The 20,373-nt window shown below is 43.7% G+C and overlaps 5 non-coding genes across 5 annotated transcripts; 3 read left to right on the top strand and 2 right to left on the bottom strand.

Annotated features, from left to right (window-relative positions):
• Nucleotides 1-12,292: 12,292 nt before the first annotated feature.
• Nucleotides 12,293-12,364, bottom strand: trnae-uuc (transfer RNA glutamic acid (anticodon UUC)). Its single transcript has one exon. It is a non-coding gene; the product is annotated as a tRNA-Glu (tRNA).
• Nucleotides 12,365-12,838: 474 nt separating this feature from the next.
• trnaa-cgc (transfer RNA alanine (anticodon CGC)) lies at nt 12,839-12,910 on the top strand. The gene has a single exon. It is a non-coding gene; the product is annotated as a tRNA-Ala (tRNA).
• Nucleotides 12,911-14,211: 1,301 nt separating this feature from the next.
• On the top strand, nt 14,212-14,284 carry trnav-uac (transfer RNA valine (anticodon UAC)). Its single transcript has one exon. It is a non-coding gene; the product is annotated as a tRNA-Val (tRNA).
• Nucleotides 14,285-14,466: 182 nt separating this feature from the next.
• trnav-uac (transfer RNA valine (anticodon UAC)) lies at nt 14,467-14,539 on the top strand. The gene has a single exon. It is a non-coding gene; the product is annotated as a tRNA-Val (tRNA).
• A 4,572-nt stretch (nt 14,540-19,111) lies between these two features.
• Nucleotides 19,112-19,193, bottom strand: trnal-aag (transfer RNA leucine (anticodon AAG)). Its single transcript has one exon. It is a non-coding gene; the product is annotated as a tRNA-Leu (tRNA).
• Between the last annotated feature and the right edge of the window lie 1,180 nt (nt 19,194-20,373).

Here is a 20,373-nt window from a genome sequence, read left to right as displayed (position 1 = left end):
GGCTCTAATTTTGTTGGTGCCAGAAATGAGCTCAAGGAAGCACTTAAACAATGTGACACTAAGCTACTGGAAATCTTCTTGACTGAGAAGCAGTGCAAATTTGTTTTTAATGCTCCTTCTGATAGTCAGGCAGGCGGTGTATGGGAACGCCAGATCAGAACTGTTAGAAACGTGCTGAATGCTACCTTTGCACAGTGCCCAGGTCGACTCGATGACGCCTCCCTTAGAACATTGTTATATGAGGCCATGGCCGTTGTTAACAGCCGCCCGTTAACAGTGGATGGAATCAATGATCCTCTGGCACTGGAGCCAATAACACCGAATCATCTCATCATGATGAAATCTAAAGTTGCTCTTCCTCCTCCTGGAGTATTTGTCAAGGAGGACCTGTATGCTACAAAAAGATGGAGAAGAGTTCAGTATCTTATTGAACAGTTTTGGAGCCGCTGGAAAAAGGAGTATTTGTTGAACATATCCCTGAGACAGAAATGGCACTCACCTCAGCGCAACCTCAAAGTGAATGACATTGTCATCATTAAAGACAACCTCCCAAGAAATCAGTGGCAACTTGGACGAGTCATTGAGACTGTTCAAAGCAGTGACGGCTTAGTTCGTCGAGTTAAAGTGCGAGTTGGGGAAAGGAAATCTCATAAAAAACAAGATCCTCCACTCAAACCCTCAGTTATTGAGAGACCAATCAAAAAATTGGTACTCCTCCTCGAGAACTGATTAGAAGTGATTGACCACACTACACACATTGATGCTCTACTGTTAAACTTCTGATAGCTATTCATTTTTTAGTCAAGAAATCCTGTACAACTCATTTACTCTTTTTGTATTTGTTTATTCATTGCACTAGGATTTGGTGGGAGTGTAAATGTCTCTGATATTGTCTTACACATTATATTTTTTAATGTTGAGACATTGTGGTTTTATTGTCATTTTGTGGGTTGGTCCGCTTTTATTTTGAAAGCGCTGTTTTCTTCTTCTTGTATTTTGTTTGACGCTACACTTCCTGTTACACACTCTTTTCCATGTGGTGCTCACGCATCGTTGGAGCGAAGGTAAAACCTGTTAACATGTTTGTAGTTTACATATTTGTCAATTTGAGTCTTTTAAGAGAAGGTTTACCTTGCGATTTACCTTATTAATCTTTTAATGTTTGCACATGGTATTTCTAAGAGCTCCAACTGTGAGGACGTCAGGCTAGAAAGCATACTAGCTAATGGACAGACACTTGATTAGCGCCCTTGGAGAGCGGAATAAGGTATGATTTAATATGTGAATGTGATTAATATGGGAAGATGATTTAATATATGTATTGTTTGTGAATCTACATTGAAACTTTTTGTACTTCTGTTCTCTGTAGTTTTCACGGTGTTTATATGGTGCCTGGTGCTCCTTAAGAGGAAGAATAAATTGACACCCGTTTGAAACTCTCTGCGTCCGAGTCCATGAATCCGAGGGGCCGCTACATAGCTTACATTGGTTTCATAACCTTCTCAATAAGTCTCACATCCCTGGACCAATAGCGTGGCCTATATACAGCACGTATGTAGTGTAGTTTATATTCATCACACCGGGAACACCACAATGCTTCTTAATCTTTTTATTTTGGTGCGGTCACTTAGAATAAAACATGAATATTGTTTTACATATATGCTCACAGCGTGTATTGAAGTCACTTACTTCTTTTTCTAGTTGTTGTCCCTTTCTGATTGTTCTGTATGAACAATAATTGTACAAAGAATTAGATATAGCTTATAGAGATTTGTGCATATGCTTGTAAAACATGTTCTCGCGTTGTGAATCAATACCATGATCTATTTAAGAAAGCCGTGAACGTGCACTTATCCCAGCTTTCTACACCTTGCTTGGCTTGACATAGCTCCACCTGTTCATCCTGGCTCGGCAAACGTGCAACCGATTAAGCCGCGATGAGCAGATCACACTAAGTCAAGCTGCGCTTTTTCACTTATCCTGGATATCTTTATTCTACTTTCTTGCAACAGGCCCCTGGTTGCTCTCACGTTGACTGTTCACATTGGAGTTTTAAAAAAGGCAGTGATTTTAGCTTTGATTTACTCATCAGCTCTTTTTTTAAGTGATTTTAGACCTGGAACAAGCCATCTTTTATTTCCTGTAGAGGTCCAAGTGGGAACGAGTGCAAAGAAGAGTGATGAAGAAGCCAAAAGAGAAAAGAGGGAAAGGAGTGCTGGACCTGTTATTGTTTTTAGGGAGCAGATTTACAGCTATACACTTTGCCGCCATCAAAGATCCCATTTGGACCTCCAGAAACTTGCTGGTAAGAAAGCACAAGCAGAACCCCCCTTGTTTTGATTACTTGAGGTATTTCAATGAAGTCTTTGGTATAGGACAGTTACCTTTCAATCTAAAACTGTATATCCTATTGTCTCTGGAACAATAGTTGGCAGTTGGAGGAGTAATGGCTCTTTACAGTGAATATGCAAAAGAAGATGTTCACAAGTTCAGCCCAGGTAAATGCTCAGCCCATATTCACACAGACCTAAACCTACTCACTTAATGCTGGTTACAATATTCTAATATCAACAATGCCAGAGAAAAATGACAAAGTGTGATAACATTTTTTAATAAAGTATTGGCAGTTTTTAATAAGTATTGGCTATTTCCTTGCAAAGGTTTTTTTTCCAATACCATTACCAAGCATACCTTTAGTTACGATGCCGGTGTTTGTCACAATGTGGAGAGTTGATATTTGCAGGTAGTGTGTCCGAGTGGTCTAAGGCGCTGGATTAAGGCTAGAATCATCAATTAATCACCTTGCTGAGGTTGTTCCTTGTTAACCTGAGGTTAAACAATGGTGAAACCTTCCTTTCCAGCACTTTGGAGTAGAACATCAACAAATAATTGTGATATTCTCCATATTGATCAAACTAATCGTGATTATCACTTTAGCCATAATTGCGCAGCCCAATAAGATCTAATGTTTTATCAAACCAGGTTGGGCAAGTAAACTTTCTGCTGAATTCCTGTAAAAAAAAAAAAAACACAAGTAACACCACATGCTAGAATGCTACTGCGATGGCTGGGAATCAAACCCAGGTCAACTGCTTGGAAGGCAGCTATGCTCACCACTATACCACCATCACTGGGAAATACAATGTTCACTTCAAATCTTCTAATACATCTGGGCATTGAGACTGAAAGTGAGCTCTATCACTGAGCTACAGGCCCTGATGAGTCAGAAAATCCCTCCAGGGGGTCCTGTGTCATTACATCAACAAGAATGGGAAGTGTGTTCATATACATTTTCGCCCTTAGATAGCTCAGTTGGTAGAGCTGAGGACTGTAGAAGTGTAAATCTGAAATCCTTAGGTCGCTGGTTCAAATCCGACTCGAAGGAGCACTCTTTTCAGGAGTTTCCCTTCACAGATCAATAAAGAATTTCTGATTCTGATGTAGAGATGGACAGACGACCCAAAAGCATTCTTGCCGAGACATAACAAGAAAAAAAAGAAGAGGTGGGGAAGATAGAATTAAGTCCTGACAGAATAGAGCACAGAACAGACCGTTCACCCGGAAGCTGCGTTTATTGTCGCTGGTGATTTTAATCATTCAAACTTGAAGTCAGTGCTACCAAAATTTCACCAGCATGTTTCTTGTCACACCAGAGGAAACAAAACTTTAGACCATGTTTACACAAACATGGCTGGAGCCTACGTCGCGACACCCCTCCCCCACCTGGGACAGTCAGATCACCTTTCTTTGTTCCTCACCCCCAAATATGCACCTCTCATCAACCGCGTGAAGCCATCAGTGAAGACCATCAAGGTGTGGCCTGCAGGAGCAGATTCATCACTTCAGGAAAGGTTTCTACACACAGACTGGAGTACGTTTGCTACTCAAGCCACCAGTGGCTCTCACACGGACATTGACTGCTACACCTCCTCTGTACTGGATTATATTAACACCACCATAGACACTGTTACAACCCAGAAGCAGATCACCACATACCCAAATCAGAAGCCATGGATGAACAGGAAAGTGCGACTCCTATTGAAGACACGCAATACTGCCTTCAGATCAGGAGACGCACAGGCCTATAGCACATCCAGGGCAAATCTGAAAAGGGGCATCAAAGAGGCCAAGCACTGCTACAAGCTGAAGATAGAGGGACACTTCTCCAACGCTGATCCTCGACGCATGTGGCAGGGCATTCAGGCCATCAGTGACTATAAACCCACTCACTCCACCCCCGTAGCCACTGATGTCAACTTCCTGAACGAGCTTAATGACTTTTATGCTCGCTTTGAAAGAGACAACAGAGAAACTGCCACCAAGCTCAAACCCTCAGCTGACCACCCCCCCCATCACACTCTCCTCCACAGATGTCTGCAAGGCACTGAGCAGGATCAGCACGCACAAGGCTGCTGGACCGGATAACATCCCTGGACGCGTACTCAGGGCATGTGCGGAGCAGCTCGCTGGAGTTTTTACAGACATCTTCAACCTGTCTCTTGCCCAAGCTGCTGTACCAACATGCTTTAAATGCACGTCCATTGTGCCAGTGCCAAAACACTCCAGCCCGAAGTGCCTTAACGACTACCGCCCTGTAGCACTCACACCCATCGTAATGAAGTGCTTTGAGCGGCTGGTCCTGGCACACCTAAAGGACTCGCTACCATCAACATTGGACTCACACCAGTTCGCCTACCGTAGCAATAGGAGCACAGAGGATGCGGTTTCCATGGCACTGCACTCTGTGCTCACACATCTGGACAATAAGAACACTTATGCACGAATACTGTTTGTTGACTTCAGCTCAGCATTCAACACTGTCATCCCGGCTAAGTTAATAGCCAAACTTGGAGACCTGGGCATCAACACCTCCACGTGCAATTGGATTTTGGACTTTCTTACCAACAGACCCCAGAATGTTCGATCAGGCTCCAACTGCTCCACGTCCATCACACTCAACACTGGTGTACCACAGGGCTGTGTGCTGAGCCCGTTTCTCTACTCCCTCTTCACCTCCGACTGCAAGCCTGTGTACGAATCTAATTCCATCATCAAGTTTGCGGACGACACTACGGTGATTGGTCTCATCAGCAACAACGATGAGACTGCCTACAGGGAAGAGATCCAGCACCTGGCCACATGGTGCACTGAAAATAACCAGCTCCTCAACACCACCAAAACCAAGGAGCTCATCGTGGACTTCAGAAAGGAGCCAAGAGGCACGCACGACACCATCCACATCGATGGAATGGCTGTTGAGCGTGTCTCCAGTTTCAAGTTTCTGGGGATCCACATCTCGGCGGACATGTCCTGGTCAACCAACACCTCCTGCCTGGTCAAGAAGGCTCACCAGCGCCTCTTCTTCCTGAGGACACTGAGGAAGAATCAGCTTTCCTCAACTATCCTGGTGAACTTCTATCGCTGTGCAATAGAAAGCATCCTGACAAACTGTGCAACAGTGTGGTATGGGAGCTGTTCTGTTGCAGAGCGCAAGGCACTGCAGCGGGTGGTGAAAACCGCCCAGCGCATCACCGGGACTCCACTGCCCGCCATCGAGCACATCCAGAGGAAACGCTGTCTGCATCGAGCTCGCAGCATCCTGAAGGACTCCTCTCACCCAGCCCACAGACTGTTTTCTCTCCTGCCCTCCGGCAGGCGTTTCAGGGTCCTCCGGACCAGGACCAGCAGACTAAAGAACAGTTTTTTCCCCAGAGCTGTCTCTTTATTGAACTCTAATCCTCATTGATCCCACTCCCCTCATATACTGACAGACTCTCCTCTCCCTCCTCACACCTGCCTCCATTTTGTTATCTGCAATATTATAATGTTCATCTGCACTGCTGACTGTTACTATAGTAACGACTGTTTACATCTGCATCTTTTGCACTACTTACCTTTTTGCACTACTTACATTTCATTTGCACTGCTGACTGTTTATTTATTTACAGTACCAATTGTTTACATTTACATCCGCACTACCGTACTTTAACTGTAATATGCAATTACTTTCCACCGCACTTTAATTCGGATAGTTTCTGCCCAAACTTTACCTTATTTCATTAGTATATTATGCTGTTTGCACATATCTGTAAAAAATTTGCAATTATAGTAATATCCACCAAATTCCTAGCTGTAAATCTTGCTCACAATACCTGTTATCTATATTTTGTATTCATAGGACAAACCCATCTGTAAAACTCTGTTTATAATAGTATTCTTTTCTATATTTATTCATTACATATCCATGTCTTGCACTTACGGAACCATTGTATATCCTGCACTTACTGCTATTGCACTTCTGGTTAGACCCAAACTGCATTTCGTTGCCTTGTACCTGTACATGTGTAATGACAATAAAGTTGAATCTAATCTAATCTAATCTAATCTACAGACAAACCATGTGAAATAGTGCCAAGTGTGAACAGAAGAATTGGAAAAAAAACTAGCTTCTCTTTTTCCTGTTTTGTACACAACCCAAAGTTTTACAAAACAAAATATAACTTTCCCCGAATCCCTCAGTTGAATCACAGTCAATATTTGTCTCACAAACCATCTCAATGTCCAATTTAAATAATTTATCCAACAGAATTGAAACTTTAACTTACCCCCGCTGTTTGAAATTGCTTCCTTGTCGTTTGGATTTCGGAGTGGACTCAGCAGAGCCCTCCTTGGTGGGAAAATGCAAAGACATGACAAATTCAGTTGTCCCCTACAAGGAGAAGACACTGAGGACAGATACAGAAGTAATTTACTCTGAGAGGCACTGGAGATCTTATTATGAATAATTAATATGAAAATCATTGGTTAAATGTAATTTTCCATAACAAGTTACTGTTTGAAAAATTGAAAAGAATTGTTATTGAGATAGAGGCAGATGAAGTGTTTATGACCCATCAATGATGACAAAAGGATACATCCGCTGTCGGGGGTCTGATTTAAAGGAAATGGTACTCTTTAAAAGTGTTGGGGTTCTAGTGTTATACTAATGAGGAAGAATTTGACAAATCGAAATCAATCTAAATCAAGTCCAGGAACTTCCATCCATCTTCATCCGCTTATCCGGTATCGGGTCGCGGGGGCAGCAGCTCCAGTAGGGGACCCCAAACTTCCCTTTCCCGAGCCACATCAACCAGCTCCGACTGGGGGATCCCGAGGCGTTCCCAGGCCAGGTTGGAGATATAATCTCTCCACCTAGTCCTGGGTCTTCCCCGAGGTCTCCTCCCAGTTGGACGTGCCTGGAACACCTCCCTAGGGAGGCGCCCAGGAGGCATCCTTACCAGATGCCCGAACCACCTCAACTGGCTCCTTTCAACGCGAAGGAGCAGCGGCTCTACTCCGAGCTCCTCTCGGATGACTGAGCTTCTCACCCTATCTCTAAGGGAGACGCCAGCCACCCTCCTGAGGAAACCCATTTCGGCCGCTTGTACCCTTGATCTCGTTCTTTCGGTCATGACCCAGCCTTCATGACCATAGGTGAGGGTAGGAACGAAAATTGCCCGGTAGATCGAGAGCTTTGCCTTCTGGCTCAGCTCTCTTTTCGTCACAACGGTGCGATAAACAGAATGTAATACCGCACCAGCTGCTCCGATTCTCCGACCAATCTCACGCTCCATGGTCCCCTCACTCGCGAACAAGACCCCAAGGTACTTAAACTCCTTCACTTGAGGTAAGGACTCCATCCCTACCCGGAGAGAGCACTCCATCGGTTTCCTGCTGAGAACCATGGCCTCAGATTTAGAGGTGCTGATCCTCATCCCAGCCGCTTCACACTCGGCTGCGAACCGATCCAGTGAGTGCTGAAGGTCACAGGCCGATGATGCCATCAGGACCACATCATCTGCAAAAAGCAGCGATGAGATCCCGAGCCCACCGAACTGCAACCCCTCCCCGCCCCGACTACGCCTCGATATCCTGTCCATATATATTACAAACAGGATTGGTGACAAAGCGCAGCCCTGGCGGAGGCCAACCCTCACCTGGAACGAGTCCGACTTACTGCCGAGAACCCGGACACAGCTCTCGCTTTGGTCATACAGAGATTGGATGGCCCTAAGAAGGGACCCCCTCACCCCATATTCCCGCAGCACCTCCCACAATTTCTCCCGGGGGACCCGGTCATACGCCTTCTCCAGATCCACAAAACACATGTAGACTGGTTGGGCATACTCCCAGGCCCCCTCCAGGATCCTTGCGAGAGTAAAGATCTGATCCGTTGTTCCACGGCCAGGACGGAATCCGCATTGTTCCTCTTCAATCCGAGGTTCGACTATCGGCCGAACCCTCCTTTCCAGCACCTTGGAGTAGACTTTACCAGGGAGGCTGAGAAGTGTGATACCCCTGTAGTTGGCACACACCCTCTGGTCCCCCTTTTTGAAGAGGGGAACCACCACCCCGGTCTGCCACTCCTTAGGCACCGTCCCAGACTTCCACGCAATGTTGAAGAGGCGTGTCAACCAAGACAGCCCCTCCACACCCAGAGCTTTCAGCATTTCTGGACGGATCTCATCAATCCCTGGGGCTTTGCCGCTGTGGAGTTGTTTGACTACCACAGCGACTTCCGCCAGGGAAATTGACGACAATCCCCCATCATCCTCCAGCTCTGCCTCCACCACAGAGGGCGTGTCAGCTGGATTTAGGAGTTCCTCAAAGTGCTCCTTCCACCGCTCTATTACCTCCCCATTTGAGGTCAACAAAGTCCCATCCTTACTGTACACAGCTTGGATGATCCCTCGCTTCCCCCTCCTGAGGTGGCGAACGGTTTTCCAGAAGCACCTTGGTGCCGACCGAAAGTCCTTCTCCATGTCCTCTCCGAACTTCTCCCACACCCGCTGCTTTGCCTCTGTCACGGCAGAGGCTGCAGCCCTTCGGGCCCGTCGGTACCCTGCAACTGCCTCCGGAGTCCTCCGGGATAACATATCCCGGAAAGATTCCTTCTTCAGTCGGACGGCTTCCCTGACCACCGGTGTCCACCAGGGTGTTCGTGGGTTACCGCCCCTTGAGGCACCTAAGACCCTAAGACCACAGCTCGCTGCCGCAGCTTTAGCAATGGAAACTTTGAACATTGTCCACTCAGGTTCAATGCCCCCAGCCTCCACAGGGATGCACGAAAAGCTCCGCCGGAGGTGCGAGTTGAAAGCCCGTCGGACAGGGGCCTCTTCCAGACGTTCCCAGTTTACCCGCACTACACGTTTGGGCTTACCAGGTCTGTCCAGAGTCTTCCCCCACCCCCTGACCCAACTCACCACCAGATGGTGATCAGTTGACAGCTCTGCCCCTCTCTTCACCCGAGTGTCCAAAACATACGGCCTCAGATCAGATGAAACGATTATAAAATCGATCATTGACCTTTGGCCTAGGGTGCTCTGGTACCACGTACACTTATGAACATCCCTATGTTCGAACATGGTGTTTGTGATGGACAATCCATGACTAGCACAGAAGTCCAACAACAGACAACCGCTCTGGTTTAGATGAGGGAGGCCGTTCCTCCCAATCACGCCTCTCCAAGTATCTCCATCATTGCCCACGTGTGCGTTGAAGTCCCCCAGGAGAACAATGGAGTCCCCTACTGGAGCCCCATACAGGACTCCATTCAAGGTCTCCAAGAAGGCCGAATACTCCGAACTCTTGTTTGGTGCATACGCACAAACAACGGTCAGAGTTTTCCCCCCCAGCACCCGCAGGCGTAGGGAGGCGACCCTCTCGTCCACCGGGGTAAACTCCAACGCAGCGGCGCTCAGCCGGGGGCTTGTGAGTATCCCCACACCCGCCCGGCGCCTCACACCCTGGGCAACTCCAGAGTAGGAGAGAGTCCAACCCCTATCCAGGAGTACGGTTCCAGAACCGAGACTGTGTGTAGAGGTAAGCCCCACCAGATCTAACTGATAGCGCTCCACCTCCCGCACAAGTTCCGGCTCCTTCCCCCACAGAGAGGTGACATTCCACGTCCCCAGAGCCAGCCTCTGCTGCCCGGGTCTGGTCCGTCGAAGCCCCTGACCTTCGCCGCCACCCATGTGGCAGCGCACCCGACCCCTTTGGATCCTCCCACAGGTGGTGGGCCCATGGGCTGGAGGGAGAAGTGCCACGTTGCTTCTTCGGGCTGTGCCCGACCGGGCTCCGTGGCAAACCCGGCCACCAGGCGCTCGCTCACGAGCCCACCGTCTGGGCCTGGCTCCAGACGGGGGCCCCGGGCTTCCACCGGGCAGGGTCCCTCTATCCCTTCCTTGATATTCCATAAGAGTTTTTGAACCATTCTTTGTCTGGCCCCTCCCCTGAGACCTCTTTGCCATGGGAGACCCTACCAGGAGCACAAAGCTCCAGACAACACAGCCCTCAGGTTCATAGGGACACACAAACCTCTCCACCACGATAAGGTGATGGTTCCCGGAGAGGCAGTCCAGGAACTTACTCGTTCAAATTTATCTGTCAAGTCCTGACCTTTCCCTAACTGGGAATTGAACCCGTTGATTTGCACAACAGTCCCACATATTTCTGCCTTGAATGGACTGTATACATTGCATAGATTGTATAGCTACATATATATTAATATTAACGGTCTATGATACATCGCTACGTGCTTTACATATACCGCCCTGTATCACACAGGAGGACACAAGAGGAGACAGCAGCTGGTCCACTTTGGGGCTGAAAACGCAGACGTTTCCTAAAAACGTTTTCCATGTGTTCATGTTGTAGCTACCCATTCATTATTGCATTGGTACTGTATTATTGTAATCATTTGTAATTAATTCCTGTTCATTGTTCATGCACTTGTATATTGTTGTTGGTTTTGATACGGGACACTGATGATATGTGAGGGGGGGGGTTACTGGCCAACAGGCTTCAGACTGGTCTGGAATATCAGAACAGCTGTAGTTTGTTTGTTTGTGGTGTTGTGTGTATTTTTTGTTTGTTTTATACACATGAGTGCCTTTTTATGTGTGTATTGTATGACATGTTAGTTATGGCTCTAATAGTTGATAATGGTTCTGTAACATCATTTTATGTAATGTTTTTGCCTGTTATGTTCGATTTATCAGCAGTAAACACAGATTTTTGTCAACAAAATGTTTTTGTGAACATTAATGACATTCAAAACGGTGATAACTGAAACAGATATACAACACACCTGTATGTACATGTATGTATACATGATACATGTGTATACAGATTGCAAACAGACCTAAGTACTATACAGATAAGAACATCTGCCTCTGCACCACCAAAGTGAACATAAAGTAACTATAAAATATATAAATATATACATGCATATGCCACTGTTGTCAAAACCCACACAATCAACAGACAGAGACGGCATCTTGGAGGTTTGTGACAAATACTGTACGGTGATGTAACCAAGTGGTGTCCCATTTCATAGGGTATGTTTTCACCCCTACCCCTTACCCCTTGGTTTCAAGGGCCAAGGGGTAAGGGGTAAGGGGTAGGGGTAAGACAAAGAAATGGGATTCAGCCTAAATCCTGTCCACTTCCGGGTTTGGCCCCGCCAGAGACAGATACAGATAATTCATGTGGTTAACAGATACGATACAGATAATTCACATGGTTAACAGATACAGAAACAGCTGTACTTGTTCATCTTTATTAAACCCTTCTTGAGTTAATCTTTCACTTTTTTGCCTTTTTACGTACGTAACTACAGCTCTGATTTAATAGAGGAGCAATGTCAGAGATCGTACAGATCTTTCTGCAGACTTTCACCAGCTAAATATAAATTCCCATACCGGGAGTTGAACCAGGGCCACCTGGGTGAAAACCAGGGTTTTCCTTACTATTAGAAGTCTTTAAGAGCAGCACCCAAGACCTTTTGGGCACCACTTAGGCCAAATGAATGTAAAATCAAACTAACTGAAAGCTTTCTCAGATCTACTGATTGTAGTCTCCAGAGGACTCCTTAAGAATGTGTGTAAAGGTTATTTAGGCAGAATCCAGACTGCTAGACCATATGGGACTGACACGTTGAATAATAACAGTGATTTCATGAATACATCCATAGATATGCCAGGAACAGGGCACATAAATACATACATCACTTGTTGATAAAACACAGCAAGAAGTGCGGTCTGGCAGTCTGGATTCAGGTTTTCACCTTTTCTCCACCATCATGTCTAGTTAAAGTTTTACAATATTTAAGCATACATTACTATTTATTATATGAGTTAGGTTTGGGGAAATGCATATCAGGGTATAGGTTACATACAGCTTTCATTTAATACAGGACCAACGACACATATCCTACAGATCTTTCTGCAGACCTTCATCGGCTAGATACCGATTCCCATACCGGGAGTTGAACCCAGGCCACCTGGGTGAAAACCAAGAATCCTAACCGCCAGACCATATGGGACTGGCTACACATTAATAACAGGGATTTCATGAATCAATTCATAGTCTGGCTGGAAACAGGCCTTCTCTTGAACGTGAAGAAGCTTCTTAAGTAAGTTTTATCTTGAAGCTTTTGAGTGTTCCTTAGGTTTTTATCTGCTTTAACTATTACCGGACAGCGGGGGCACGGAGCAGAGCAGAGCGGCCGTTAGGGAGGAATCCTCCTCCGTGTTCAGCTCCGTTTTGAACCTGTAAGCTCACTTTAAACTAGATGTGGAAAGTTGAAAGGTTGATCTTTTTCACCTGTGCTTTGGCTTAAAAACAGGTTCCACTGAGATTTGAAGTCAGATCGCTGGATTCAGAGTCCAGAGTGCTAACCATTACACCATGGAACCTTTAAAGGTGTAGCTAGTGTTTGCTTTGCAGTTTCTTTCATAATTTCCACATGTGTGCTGTTGAAGGCACACAAATATCACAACAGATCAGAGAGCCTTCAGGGGATGTAGCTCAGTGGCAGAGCGCATGCTTCGCATGTATGAGGCCCCGGGTTCAATCCCCGGCATCTCCAATAAGTGTTGTTGTCCTGACTGTAAAAGAGCTAGAAGAGCTCTTATTCTGAAAATGGAAATAATGCAGCAGGACTTAAAAAACAATAAAGTGGATGTTAAACTCAACATGTCTCTACAAACTCTGCACTTTACCCATGTCCTGCTTAACTCAACAATTGAGAAGGATTTGAGCATTTTTGTATAGCACAGTGTTGTGGGTTGTAGTGACCTCCTTGTGTTTATGGTAATTAATGCAAAAAAACAGTCTCAATAACCAGATGTGTTGCCAGATTTGCAACATTGCATTGTCCAGTGATGGTGGTATAGTGGTGAGCATAGCTGCCTTCCAAGCAAATGACCGGTGTTGGATTCCCAGCCATCGCAGTAGCTTTCTTTGAGTGATGTTACTTTTTAACTTTGTTTTATACCATAGCAGTGGTTTGATTTCCAGCCACCACCAGGTTTTTAAGCCATATACAACATTAACATGACATATTCCACCCAGGTTTCTTCTCTTATTCAGTGATCTCACCAAAAAGACCACACTGTGTAAATGACAGAAACCCAACATTTCCCAAAAGAGCATGCATTTGTTGTTACATTTATTAGGAAAAATGTCTTTTTAACAGGCAGAAACCTCAGACTAAAACTGGCTCATGGTGGGCAGTCATCTGACACAAACAGTTGGGGGAGAGGGTGAGAGAGAGAGAGAGAGAGAGAGAATGGATTGAAAAGATGGCCGGTGGTAATTATGGGAGCAGTAAAGGTAATAGAACTATTACTAATAATAGTAGCAGTAATAGTACAGGGCGTCCAGCAGGACCATGGCAGCAGCTGCATCCACTACTCAGGTGCCACCACAATCCAAGCCTGTGACCATCCGTCAGCCAGGCTACAGTGCTGAAAAGAAACCTCACTTCACTTCGTTCACCTTTGCATTGTTTTCTGAACCGGAGCTACAATACAGCTAATTCTACAGTCTATGGTTAAGGTCACATTTATATTCAGATTATGTAAAGATATATATCACAAAGGTTCCGTAGTGTAGTAGTTTTCACATCTGCTTTACACGCAGAAGGTCCTGGCTTCAATCCCCAGTGGAACGAAATTTAAGGTTTAAAGTAAGAACTATGTCCTGTTATCGTCTTAAAAAGGGAGTGAACGACACTTGACAATCAAAAAAAACTTCCTCCAAAGACATATCGTCTATCTGAAAGACTTCTTCAGTGCTTTTGCATTGGTTTCACTTCTTAGAACCTGACCTCCATCCATTTTATTTACAGTTTGGTTCTGATTATGTTAAAGATGACAGTATTACAGAGTTTCCATAGTGTAGTAGTTATCACGTTGGCTTTACACGCAGAAGGTCCTGGGTTCAATCCCCAGTGGAACCAGACTTATGCTTTAAAGTAAGAACTATGTATTTGGTACCACCTGGCAATTGTCATTTGAAAAGTCTTTAGAAAGAATTGAATGCGAATAATGAAATATAAGCCCATGTCTTTTCAGAACCTCACCGCCAGCCATTATTTTTACTGTATTGTTACGATTATGTTAAAGATGACAGGACGTCAGAGGTTCTGTAGTGTAGTAGCTATCACATCTGCTTTACACGCAGAAGGTCCTGGGTTCACTCCCCAGTGGAATCAGACTTATGGTTTGAAGTGAGAACCATGTCCTCTTACCACCTGACCTGGTTTAAAGGTGCTCTAAAGCCACAGGATCCCAAACATTCCCTCAAAATGTGAATAACAAATTTTCCAGCCCCTGAACTTGAACAGCAGAGCAGAGTGGCGCAGTGGAAGCGTGCTGGCCCATAACCCAGAGGTCGATGGATTGAAACCATCCTCTGCTAATTCCTATGCTTTCTATCAGCAGTAAGGCCGTTTCCAGTCTGTTGATGCAAGTGTCTGAAGTGAAATGTCTCCAGCTGCTGAAAAGTAAACTTAACGGTGTGTCAAGTTCATTTCATCCATAAAAATGGAAACTACAGTGCTCATACCCGCTGTAACAACCAAAAAAACTGGAGGGTAATACAATATATATACTACAGTATAAATACAGTAAAAAAGAAACTGTAAAACATGTACATCTAAAGTGCTTGTGGTCCTGCCTGAGGTATAAAAGAGAGAGCATACCGCTTCGTTTGTGTCACAGGAGGTCTTAGTCTACCACTACGTTCTATAACCCTACCAATCAGATTACCACAGGAGGTCTTAGTCTACCACTACGTTCTATAACCCTACCAGTCAGATTACCACAGGAGGTAATATCTTTTGCAGCTCTTTTAAAGACTCTACCATAATACCTGCTGGAGATGCCAGGTCCTCATACATGGAAAGCATGAGCTCTACCACTGAGCTACATCCCCTAAAGATTTTCAAATTTTTTTGACTTTTTTCTGAGATAGACTTATCTTTATTAATCCTTTTGGGATGGCTCCCACGAGGAAATTGAAATATCACTGAATAAAAGAAGAAACCTGGGTAAAACATGTAATGGTAATGTTGTATATGGCTTCAAAACATGTAAATGCAACAGCAGTGGCTGGAAATCAAACCTGGGCAAAATGATTGCACTGCTATGGTACAAAATCATAGTCAAAAAAGTAAAAAGTAACACACCTGTTGCCTTTCTGCTAGACAATCACTGCAAATGTTGTAACACAGACTGAAAAGAAATACATTGGTGGAGACTGGTGTCTTCCAGTAACTATGAGGTAACACAATTTTGTTCATAAAAGCACATCTGCAATTTGGTAAACTGTGATGCGTCATTTGTGTGCTACCACTCTGAAAGAATGTCTCTCGTTATCGGCAGGATTCGGACCTGCGCGGGGAGACCCCAATGGATTTCTAGTCCATCGCCTTAACCACTCGGCCACAACAACCTGAAAAGAAGAATTATACCTGTTTGCACAAACGTTCATAAACTTTTCAATTAGTTAGTAGTAGTTACCAGACACGGGCAAAGTGCAAATTGTAGTGTACTGCCTGTGTCTGTGGATCCTCGTGGAGGCAGCTTGATTGATTGATATGCTCCCTTATTTGTACCATAACAGAGATCTAATATTTTATCAAATCGGGTTGGGCAAGTAACCTTTCTGGTTACTTCTTGACAAATAAACTGCAATGGTTGGGAAACAAACCCTGGTCAATTGCGGGGGAGGTAGCTATGCTCACCACTATACCATCATCACTGGGCAACACAATGTTGACTGCAAATGTTGCAACACATCTGGGCATTGAGACTGAAAATAAATGCTCAGAGATGCATTGGTGGAGACGGGTTTCCAGTTTCCAGATTTTTGCATTAAGTACCATACATGCAAGGATGCACAACACTGTGCTATACAAATTTGTTCAAATCCGTCTCAGTTGCTGAGTTAAGCTGGACATGGTTAAAAGTGCACAGAGTCATCAGACACTTATTAAGTTAATCTTCCACTTTATTGCCTTTGTTACACTTGTTGCATTATTTAATTTCATCCGTCAGAGTAAGATCGTCTAAAGCTCTTTTACAGACTGGACCATAACACCTGATGGAGATGCCAGGGACTGAACCCAGGTCCTTATAAATTCAAAGCATGCATTCGACCACTGAGCTGCATCCCCTGAAGTTTGTCTGATTTTTTTTTACTTTCTTGAAACCTGGGTTAAAAAAAGTCGTAGTGTAGTATGTCGTAACAAGTCCAAATTTAAAGTTCTTGTTGTAAAACAAGAAGAATCCAAAGTCCTCTGGAGAATGCGGACATTGACCCGCTACCTCTCACATGCTAAGCAAGCGCTCTACCATTTGAGCTAATTCCCCCTTTTCAGAAATTGTCATATAATGTTGAAAAATCCATAAAAGTCATAGTATAGTATGTCAAAAAAATCATAAAAGTCATAGTATAGTATGACAAAAAATCATTAAATGTCATTAAAAAGTCATAGTAAAGTATGTCGAAAAATTCATAAAAGTCATAGTATAATATTCCTAAAAAGTTGTAGTGTAGTATGTCTTAACAAGTCCAGATTTATATTTCTTGTTGTAAAGCAAGAAGAATCCAAAGTCCTCTGGAGAATGCGGGCATTGATCCCGCTACCTCTCGCATGCTAAGCAAGCGCTCTACCATCTGAGCTAATTCCCTTTTCAAAAGAAGTCATAGTATGTTTAAAAAATCGTAAGTCATAGTATAGTATGACAAAAATTAATAAAATGTCATAAAAATTCATTTTAGAGTATGTCAAAAAAATCATAAGTCATAGTATAGTATGACAAAAATTCCTAAAATGTCATAAAAATTCATTTTAGAGTATGTCAAAAAATTCATGAGTCATAGTATATAAGTATGACAAAATTCATAAAAAGGCATAAAAGGCATAGTATAAGATGTTGAAAAATTTCATAAAAAGTCATGAAAAGTCATAGTATAGTATGTCAAAAATTCATAAAAAGTAATGTAAAAAAACTAAAGAAGTCTCTTGGATGAGAGACAAAACATCTGCGGAGGACATTTTACCAAGTCCAGTTGCCCTCGGCCTAGTTATGGACTTTCGGGGTAATAGCATGGATCAGGAACCAAAATGGACACATCTGGACTCAATGTGGGCATTGTACGGCAATATTTGACACGTTTAGAGCACAAAGACAATTATCAGTTTATTTCCCAATTGTCAGGTATATTTGTGGACTCAGTTGGACATTGTTGACAGAAACATTGGTGGATCTTGATTCCCACCATAGGATTTGTCCTGTATTGCAAATTGCCTTCACATCCCGTGCAATGTATTGCCATTGTCAAGCACATTGCCACCCTGGTGACTTTCTTCCATGTCTCCATTAACGCCCGTATATTTGGGCTGACAGTTGAGAAACCTTCCCTTGGTAACTATGACATGGATGACTGAGAAACTACCATTTCATGACGTTTAATTTACTATATCATAATTTTTCAAACAGGTCCTACTGAACATCTGTAGGATCAGTCAGGATGGCCGAGCGGTCCAAGGCGCTGCGTTCAGGTCGCAGTCTCCACTTTAGGCGTGGGTTCAAACCCACTTCTGACAATAATTGTTTTCATTTGGAACTAATGTCTGAGAGTTGATATTGGGAATAAAGAACTTAGCAGTTCTTTGTATTCAAGAGGACATGAATTTGCACGAGAAACCCAATTGAAAGTACAGCGTTTTGTGAGCATCTTTATTGTCAACACATGTAAAGTTACTGACTCTGATTTAACTGAGGGATTCTGTGAAAGTTATCTTTTTTCTTTTTTTTAAACTTTGGGTTGTGTACAGAACAGGAGAAAAGGGTTCTTTGTTGCATCCAGATTTTTATGTGTTACAGATAAAAAGCGCAAATTGACATCATTCCATCCAATACGGTTAAGACGGGGTTGACAGATAGATTTTAAAATCCTTACAGATAAACAGTCATTGTAGCTGTTTGCAGGATTTCTGCAAAATTTACCGAGATGAAACTGGGCCGTATAGTGGCGATTATACGAAAAGAGAGAAGTACTTCTACTTGTTGTTACCTGTCGTTGCTATGGGTAACAAGAGTTCACAGTCACTTGTTTCCTTCGGGGCCCGTAGTGGATGAAATGGTAAAACATTGGGCCCTGGATGCATAGAATGCCTGCCATGTTGAGCGACAAAATGTCGGTGTCCTGAAAAAAGGTTCTTTAACTCTATCTGCCCCACCTCTTTCTTTTTGTTTCTTGTTCTGTCTTGGCAAGAAGAATTATGCTTTTGGGTTGTCTGTCCATCTCTACATTAGAATCAGAAATTCTTTATTGATCCCTGAAGGGAAACTCTGGAAAAAACTGCTACTTCGAGCCAGATTTGAACCAGCGACCTAAGGATTTCAGCTTTATGCCTCTACAGTCCTCTGCTCTACCAACTGAGCTATCGAAGGGAGATAGCATAAATACACACACTTCACATTCTTGTGAATGTGGTAACAGAGGACCCCCTGGAGGGATTTTCAGTGACAGATCACACTTTCAGTCTCAATGCCCAGATGTTTTAGAAGATTTGAAGTGAACATTGTATTTCCCAGTGATGGTGGTATAGTGGTGAGCATAGATTTCACCAATCGTTGAACCTCAGGTTAACACGGAACAATCTCAGCAAGGTGATTGATGGATGATTCTAGCTACTTCAGCAAGTTCAGCCCAAATGACACAGCTGTAAGACATCACATCGGTTGGCTTTCAGCTATGTAATAAATGCAAATGGCAGTGGTGGGATTTGAACCCACGACTCCAGAGAGACTGGAGCCTTAATCCAGCGCCTTAGACCACTCGGCCACACTACCTGCATGCATGAACTCTCTACATTGTGACAAACACCGGCATCGTAACTAACGGTATGCTTGTTAATGTTATTGGGGAAAAAAACCTTTGCAAGGAAAAAGCCAATATTTTATTAAAAAATGTTATCACACTTTGTCATTTTTCTCTGGCATTTTTTCATAACTGTTCATAACTTTTCTTTTGCCTGTATCTATCTTTTATTGTCTGTAAAGCGACCTTGAGTGCTTAGAAAGGCGCTGTTAAATAAAATGTATTATTATTATTAACATTTTTCAATAAAGTATTGGTTTTTGCCTTGCGAAAGTTTTGTTCCAATAACATTAGCATATCGTTACTTACGGTCCCTCTGCGTGTCACGATGCAGAGAAAAGTCCCAGCCATCGCAGTATCTTTCGTTGTGTGGTTACTTGCTTTTTTGTCAAGAAGTAACCAGAAAGGTTACTCGCCCAACCCGATTTGATAAATATTAGATCTCTGTTATGGTCCAAATAAGGGAGCAAATCAATCAATCAAGCTGCCTCCACAAGGATATACAGGAACAGGCAGTGCACTACGATTTGCAGTTATCCCATGTCTGGTAACTTCTTGTAACCAGTTGAAAAGTTTCTGAACATTTGTCCAAACAGGTATAGCACTGCTTTTCAGGTCGTCGTGGCCGAGTGGTTAAGGCGATGGACTAGAAATCCATTGGGTCTCCCCTTGCAGGTTTGAATCCTGCCGACAACGAGAGGCATGCTTTAAGAGTGGTAGCAAACCAATGATACAATTTGATAAATCACAGGTTACCGAATTGCAGCTGTACCTTTGTGAACAATATTGTGTTATCTCACAAGTACTGGAAGCCACCAGTCTCCACCAACGTGTTTCTCAGTCTCAGTCTGTTTTACAAGATTTGCAGTGAACGTTGTATAGCATCGTTGCGAGAGTCATCACAAAAGGATTAATAAAGATACGTCTGAGTCTATCTCAGAAAAAAAGTCTAAAAAATCTGAAAATCTTCGGGGGATGTAGCTCAGTGGTAGAGCTCATGCTTTACATGTATGAGGACCTGGCATCTCCAGCAGGTATTATGGTAGAGTCTTTAAAAGAGCTGCAGAAGATATTACCTCCTGTGGTAATCTGACTGGTAGACAGCACAACAAGCACTTTAAAATACATGTTTCTATTTACAGTATTTATTAA

Source organism: Etheostoma spectabile, unplaced genomic scaffold, assembly GCF_008692095.1.
Source record: "Etheostoma spectabile isolate EspeVRDwgs_2016 unplaced genomic scaffold, UIUC_Espe_1.0 scaffold00569515, whole genome shotgun sequence".
In the NCBI taxonomy this organism is placed as follows: Eukaryota; Metazoa; Chordata; class Actinopteri; order Perciformes; family Percidae; genus Etheostoma; species Etheostoma spectabile.
This window is presented reverse-complemented; position numbering and strand designations above follow the sequence as displayed.